The sequence below is a fragment of the Eriocheir sinensis genome, chromosome 64 (genome assembly GCF_024679095.1).
Source record: "Eriocheir sinensis breed Jianghai 21 chromosome 64, ASM2467909v1, whole genome shotgun sequence".
NCBI lineage: Eukaryota > Metazoa > Arthropoda > Malacostraca > Decapoda > Varunidae > Eriocheir > Eriocheir sinensis.
The window spans coordinates 1,607,831-1,615,330 of NC_066572.1; the positions used below are offsets into that span (position 1 = coordinate 1,607,831).

Genomic DNA, 7,500 nt, shown 5'->3' on the forward strand with positions numbered 1-7,500 from the left:
AGAGAGAGAGAGAGAGAGAGAGAGAGAGAGAGAGAGAGAGAGAGAGAGAGAGAGAGAGAGAGAGAGAGAGAGACATTATTACGAAAGAAAAAAGAAAATAAGAATGAGAAATAGAGAGAGAGAGAGAGAGAGAGAGAGAGAGAGAGAGAGAGAGAGAATGATTAAGCAAATTACTGACTTCCTATAATCTTTGAACTATAAAAGAGAGAGAGAGAGAGAGAGAGAGAGAGAGAGAGAGAGAGAGAGAGAGAGAGAGAAGGAAATCTTAAATGGAGGAAAAAAATGAGGAAGACGTAGATTAGGAGGAGGAAGGGGAGGAGGAGGAAGAGGAGGAAGAAGAAGAGGAAAAGGAGGAAAAAGAGAACGAAGAAAGAAGAGGAAAAAGAGGAGGAGGAGGAGGAGGAAGAAGAGGAAAAAGAGGAAGAAGAAGAGGAGGAGGAAGAAGAAGAGGAAAAGGAGGAAAAAGAGAACGAAGAAAGAAGAGAAAAAAGAGGAGGAGGAGGAGGAGGAGGAAGAAGAGGAGGAGGAGGAGGAAGAGGGAAGACAAACAGAATAAGAAAAACAAGAAAAACGAAAACAAAGAAAAACAAAAATGGGAAAATACAAAGAGAAGGAAAGAAGGAAAAAACAGGAAGAGGAGGAGGAGGAGGAGGAGGAGGAGGAGGAGGAGGAAGAGGAGGAGGAGGAGGAGTCTTCTCTAATATTTGTCTTCCTCTTCTTGGTCTTTGAAGTAACTGACGATATTTTATTCTTCCTTTTTTTTCTTCTTCTTAAAACTGGATAGCAACAAAGACCTCTCTCTCTCTCTCTCTCTCTTCTTTCTCTCTAGTTTTAATCTCTCTCTCTCTCTCTCTCTCTCTCTCTCTCTCTCAATTCTTTTTCTTTTCTCTCTATTTTTTAATCTCTCTCTCTCTCTCTCTCTCTCTCTCTCTCTCTCTCTCTTTCTTTTCTCTCTAGTTTTTAATCTCTCTCTCTCTCTCTCTCTCTCTCTCTCTCTCTCTCTCTCTCTCTCTCTCTCTCTCTCAAGCATACATCTAAACTACTACAATGGCGCAAGAACACACACACACACACACACACACAAACACACACACACACACACAAACACACACACACACACTCTCAATTTAAGGTTATGCAAGGCTCATTTATTTACAATTATCATTATGGTGACCCAGAGAGGAGGGAGGAGGAGGAGGAGGAGGAGGAGGAGGTGGTGTGATGCAATGAAAGATATGTAGGAAGAACTGTTAGAAGAAGAAGAAGAAGAAGAAGAAGAAGAAGAAGAAGGAGGAGGAGGAGGAGGAGAAGAAGGGGGAGGAGGAGGAGGAGGAGGAAAACTATAAAACTATAAAAAAGAAGAAAAACGAAAAGAAAAAGAAGATGAGGAGAGGAAGAGGAGGAGGAGGAGGAGGAGGAGGAGGAAGAGGAGGAGGAGAAGAAGAAAAAAGAAGAAAAAGTAAAAGAAAACAAGAACTAGAATGAGAAGAAGAAGACGAAGAAGAAGAAGAAGAAGAAGAAGAGGAGGAGGAGAAGAAGAAGAGGAGGAGGAGAAGAAGAGGAGGAGGAGGAGGAGGAGTGCTAATTCTACCTTGTTCTCAATCAGGAGGTATAAGAGGTTGAAGAAGGAGGAGGAGGAGGAGGAGGAGGAGGAGGAGGGGACGGCACTACCTTGCTCCCAATCACAGTTAAAACAGGTGTGTGTGTGTGTGTGTGTGTGTGTGTGTGTGTGTGTGTGTGTGTGTGTGGACGCGCATCGCTGTGTGTGCGTTGTGTGTGAAGGTCGTGTGTGTGTGTGTGTGTGTGTGTGTGTGTGTGTGTGTGTGTGATCACGTTCAAAGAGATAAACAAAACAAACACATATCCTTTTTCTCCCTCCTTCTCTTCCTTCCTTTCTTTCCTTCTTTCTTTCCTTCATTCCTTTTCCTTCCATCCATTTTGCAGCATTTCTCTGTGTTTTTCATTCTCCCTTCCCTTCCCTTCTTTCTTTATTAATGTTAACCTCCATTTTCCTCCTCTTCTAAGCCTTCTACCGCCTCCAGATGATAAGATAAGGGAGAGAGAGGCTTAAAGATACCATTAGGGCGTTTCTAGAAGCTATTGATATTACTGAAGAGAACTTAGGGAGAGAAAAGTTAAAATAAAATTAATTATATAGTTGTGGTGATTTCAACAAAGGGAGAGATACCGATCCAAAACTTAATTTCAACCTATTATTTGAACCCTTAATATCGCTTTTAGCTGATAAGATACGGGAGTGAAAGCCTCGAGGATAGCAATAGAACGTTTGGCAAAGCTATTTATATATCTTTAAGCGTTTCTAGAAGCTATTTATATTACTGTAGAGAACTTAAGGAGAGAAAAGTTGAAATAAAATGAATTGTATAGTTGTGGTGATTTCAACGAAGGGAGAGATACCGATCCAAGCCTTATTTTCAACCAATTATTTCTACCGTTAATATCTCTTTTAACTGATAAGATACGAGAGTGAAAGCCTCGAAGATAACAATAGAACGTTTAACAAAGCTATTTATATATCTTTAAGCCTTCTAAGGATAAAATTATTGCAAAAAACAAAAATATATAACGTGGAGATTTCAATGCGGGGACAGATACCAATCCAAGCCAATATGTTTTTAAACTTACTCTATATATTTCTATCATTTCTAAGGCTGTTTCCTCCCTAAGCTTGTAAGTAAGGGCTATCAAAGGCTTATAGATACATTAAGGGCGTGTATCTAAGGCTTTCAGTAAAGGGAAATAGCTCTTAATGAGGAAAAAGGAGAAAATATGAAAAAGTGGAGATTTCAACGACGGGAGAGATAGCGATCCAACTCGATATTTTCAATCCTACCCTTTCTCCTATTTCTAAGGCTATTTCTTACCTAAGCTTGTGAGTAAAGGCTATCAAAGGCTTATAGATATCTGAAGGGTGTGTATCTAAGGCTTTCAGTATAGGGAAATAGCCTTAAAATGAAGAAAAAGAAAAAAAATATAGTGGTAACTTCAACGGAGGGACAGATAGTGATCCAACTCGATATTTTCAATCCTACCCTTTCTCCTATTTCTAAGGCCGTTTCTTACCTAAGCTTGTGAGTAAGGGCTGTCAAAGGCTTATAGATGTCTGAAGGGTGTGCATACAAGCCTTTCAGTATAGGGAAATAGCCTTAAAATGAAGAAAAAGAAAAAAAATATAGTGGTAATTTCAACGGAGGGACAGATAGCGATCCAACTCGATATTTTCAATCCTACCCTTTCTCCTATTTCTAAGGCCGTTTCTTACCTAAGCTTGCGAGTAAGGCTGTCAAAGGCTTATAGATATCTGAAGAGTGTGTATCTAAGGCTTTTAGTATAGGGAAATAGCTCTTGATGAGGAAAAAGGATAAAATATGAAAAAGTGGAGATTTCAACGAAGGGAGAAATAGCAATCCAAGTCTATATTTTTCAACCTTGCTCTATCATTTCTAAGGCTTTTACTTTCTCTCTCTCTTTCAAAGGCTTATAGATATCTGAAGGGTGTGTATCTAAGGCTTTCAGATAGGGAAGTCGCCTTAAAATGACGGAAAAAAGAATGAAAAGTAACAAAAAGCGGAAAATATGAGTCGGGAGATTTTGACGAGGCGAGAAGTAGTGATCCAAGAATTTCGAGTCCCATTGTTCTACGTCTTTCCAAACATCCATCAGAAAAACATGGCGGGCCGACCTATTCCCGCACCCAGACGCCTTGGAGAGACCCACACCAAGGCCGCGGAGACCCAGAAAGAGCTAATATTCCTCCCCAGTGAGTGAGATTGAAGAAAAAGACGAAAAGGAAAGAATAAAGAAGAGAAATGTAAGAAATTTGAAGAAAAAGACGAAATGGAGAAATATAAAGATTGGGAAAAGTGAGAAAATTCGATAACTCAAATTTTCAAGACAAATTTTCATCAACTTTGGCTATTTTTTTTTTTTTATTCCAATTCTTCCATTACTCCTCTCTCTCTCTCTCTCTCTCTCTAAGATGAACACTCAGAAAGGGAATTTTCCTACTTGAAAATAAGGAACGTTTCTCTATCCCCACCCTTCTCTCTCTCTCTCTCTCTTTCTCTCTCTCTCTCTCTCTCTCTCTCTCTCTCTCTCTCTCTCTCACTTTCTTTTCTACTCTTTTCCTTCTCCTTCTCAGTTAATTTTATTCCTCTTCTTATTTCTTTCCTCCTCCTCCTCCTCTTCCTCCTCCTCCTCCTCCATACGTCAAAAGGAAGGAAAGACGTATGTTGGAGAGAGTTTGGACATGTGGAAATTGATGTTGAGTAAAGAAAAAACAGGAAATAATGAGAAAATGGAAGATAAAATGAAGACAAGAAGAAGGGACATCCAGGCTCTATCACAAGGAAGGAAGGGTTCTGGAAATGACTCGGGGATGTTTGTGAAAAAAGAAAAACACTGGAATTGATGTGGAATTAAAACAAAACAGGAAATAATGAGAAACTGGAAGAAATAATGAAGAAAAGAAGAAGAAACAGAGGAAATGCTGGCTTTCTCACAAGGAAGGAAGGGTTCTGGAAATGACTCGGAGATGTTTGTGAAAAAATAAAAAATACTGGAATTGATGTGGAATTAAAACAAAACAGGAAATAATGAGAAACTGGAAGAAATAATGAAGAAAAGAAGAAGAAAGAGAGGAAATGCTGGCTATCTCACAAGAAAGGAAGAACGCTGGAAATTGATTTGACATGGACAGAAGAAGGGGAAATCCCGAGAATATATGTTGGGTTTCCACGGAGCTAAATCAACACAAGATCACTCGGAAAAAATGGGTTATATGTAAAGAAATGAAGATAACCAGATGACCACGCCTTCCAGAACAGGTCAATTCTACTTCTGGGACTTTGATGTTTGTTAGAAGTTTTGTGTTTCCACGGAGCTAAATCAACATAACAAGATCACTCGAAAAAATGTTATATGTAAAGAAATGAAGATAACCAGATGACCACGCCTTCCAGAACAGGTCAATTCTACTTCTGGGACTTTGATGTTTGTTAGAAGTGTTGTGTTTCCACGGAGCTAAGTCAACATAGTACAAGATCACTCGAAAAAAATGGGTTATATGTAAAGAAATGAATGTAACCAGATGATCACGCCTTCCAGAACAGGTCAATTCTACTTCTGGGACTTTGATGTTTGTTAGAAGTGTTGTGTTTCCACGGAGCTAAGTCAACATAGTACAAGATCACTCGAAAAAAATGGGTTATATGTAAAGAAATGAAGATAACCAGATGACCACGCCTTCCAGAACAGGTCAATTCTACTTCTGGGACTTTGATGTTTGTTAGAAGTGTTGTGTTTCCACGGAGCTAAATCAACATAACAAGATCACTCGAAAAAAAGGGTTTATATGTAAAGAAATGAAGATAACCAGATGACCACGCCTTCCAGAACAGGGCAATTCTACTTCTGGGACTTAGATGTTTGTTAGAAGTATTGGGTTTCCACGGAGCTAGGTCAACATAGTACAAGATCACTCGAAAAAATGTTATATGTAAAGAAATGAAGATAACCAGATGACCACGCCTTCCAGAACAGGTCAACTCTACTTCTGGGACTTTGATGTTTGTTAGAAGTATTGTGTTTCCACGGAGCTAGGTCAACATAAAATGTTATATGTAAAGAAATGAAGTTAACCAGATGACCACGCCTTCCAGAACAGGGCAATTCTACTTCTGGGACTTAGATGTTTGTTAGAAGTGTTGTGTTTCCACGGAGCTAGGTCAACATAGTACAAGATCACTCGAAAAATAGTTATATGTAAAGAAAGGAAGATAACCAGATGACCACGCCTTCCAGAACAGGGCAATTCTACTTCTGGGACTTAGATGTTTGTTAGAAGTGTTGTGTTTCCACGGAGCTAAATCAACATAGCAAGATCACTCGAAAAATAGTTATATGTAAAGAAATGAAGTTAACCAGATGACCACGCCTTCCAGAACAGGTCAATTCTACTTCTGGGACTTTGATGTTTGTTAGAAGTGTTGTGTTTCCACGGAGCTAAATCAACATAACAAGATCACTCGAAAAAATGTTATATGTAAAGAAATGAAGATAACCAGATGACCACGCCTTCCAGAACAGGTCAATTCTACTTCTGGGACTTTGATGTTTGTTAGAAGTGTTGTGTTTCCACGGAGCTAAATCAACACAAGATCATTCGGAAAAAAAGTTATATGTAAAGAAATGAAGATAACCAGATGACCACGCCTTCCAGAACAGGGCAATTCTACTTCTGGGACTTAGATGTTTGTTAGAAGTGTTGTGTTTCCACGGAGCTAAGTCAACATAACAAGATCACTCGAAAAAAATGGGTTATATGTAAAGAAATGAAGATAACCAGATGACCACGCCTTCCAGAACAGGGCAATTCTACTTCTGGGACTTAGATGTTTGTTAGAAGTGTTGTGTTTCCACGGAGCTAGGTCAACATAGTACAAGATCACTCGAAAAATAGTTATATGTAAAGAAAGGAAGATAACCAGATGACCACGCCTTCCAGAACAGGGCAATTCTACTTCTGGGACTTTGATGTTTGTTAGAAGTGTTGGGTTTTCAAGGAACAACATTGAGACATTACAGATTCAGTGGGAAAAAGTTAAATAAAGAGAAATCAATTAACCAAGAAAACCAAGCCTTCAAAATCGTATCGGAAAAGTTAACTCAGATTCGGACAACATTCTGGTACTGTGCTATACAATCTGGTACAGTTTAGTCATCATCCAGTACGCGAAGTTGAAAGATTCGGTACACTTTGGCTTCATTTGGTACATTCTGGTGCACATATAAAAACCGATGGCAACCCTACAGACCTCAGTCACTCGGCGGCGGTCAGAGGGAGAGGACGCACATCTTTGCTCCTGCCCAATCTAAGCCCACTACCACCAGCCCGCGCCCACCCCGCAAGCCCGAAGTGACTGAAAAAGGGAATATCTGCCCGTGGGAATACCCGTAGGAGGTGGATAGCCCTTAGGAGTATTAACGAGGAATATTACCGAAGAAAGAGAAAGAAAAAGGGAAAAAAAGTAAGAAATATCGGTTTTGTTAATTTGTTTACGATTTTTTTAATATTTTTTTTAAAGTGAAGAAGAAAAGTTTAAAGGAAAAATATATTACCGTTGTTTTTGTTAAGGAAAGGAAGGTAAGTGTGTGTGTGTGTGTGTGTACCTGGGCTGCACATGACTTTCCCTAGGGGACAAACACAAACAAACACACACACACACACACACACACACACACACACACACACACACACACGTAATTGCTGAGTATTTGAAGTCATTGTGTGTTATTTTCCCCTTCAGTAGTAATGGTAGTAGTAGAAGTAGTAGTAGTAGTAGTAGTAGTAGTAGAAGTAGTAGAAGTAGTAGTAGTAGTAGTAAAATCTATCGTCAATTACTGGAGTCTTAAAAGAACTTCTACTATTACTACTATTACTACTACTATTACTACTACTACTACTATTACTACTACTAC

The 7,500-nt window shown here is 39.2% G+C and overlaps 2 protein-coding genes across 2 annotated transcripts in view; one reads left to right on the top strand and one right to left on the bottom strand.

The window, feature by feature from the left end:
- Nucleotides 1–7,500, bottom strand: part of LOC126987191 (nuclear migration protein nudC-like) — a 47,052-nt gene that overhangs the window by 12,632 nt on the left and 26,920 nt on the right. The window lies entirely within an intron of this gene.
- The window catches only part of LOC126987190 (uncharacterized), a 20,015-nt gene continuing 19,341 nt past the window's right edge, over nucleotides 6,827–7,500 (top strand). Inside the window, exon 1 of the mRNA XM_050843999.1 lies at nucleotides 6,827–7,049. The gene's annotated coding sequence lies outside the window, so the exon portion shown is untranslated. The remainder of the gene's footprint in view (nucleotides 7,050–7,500) is intronic.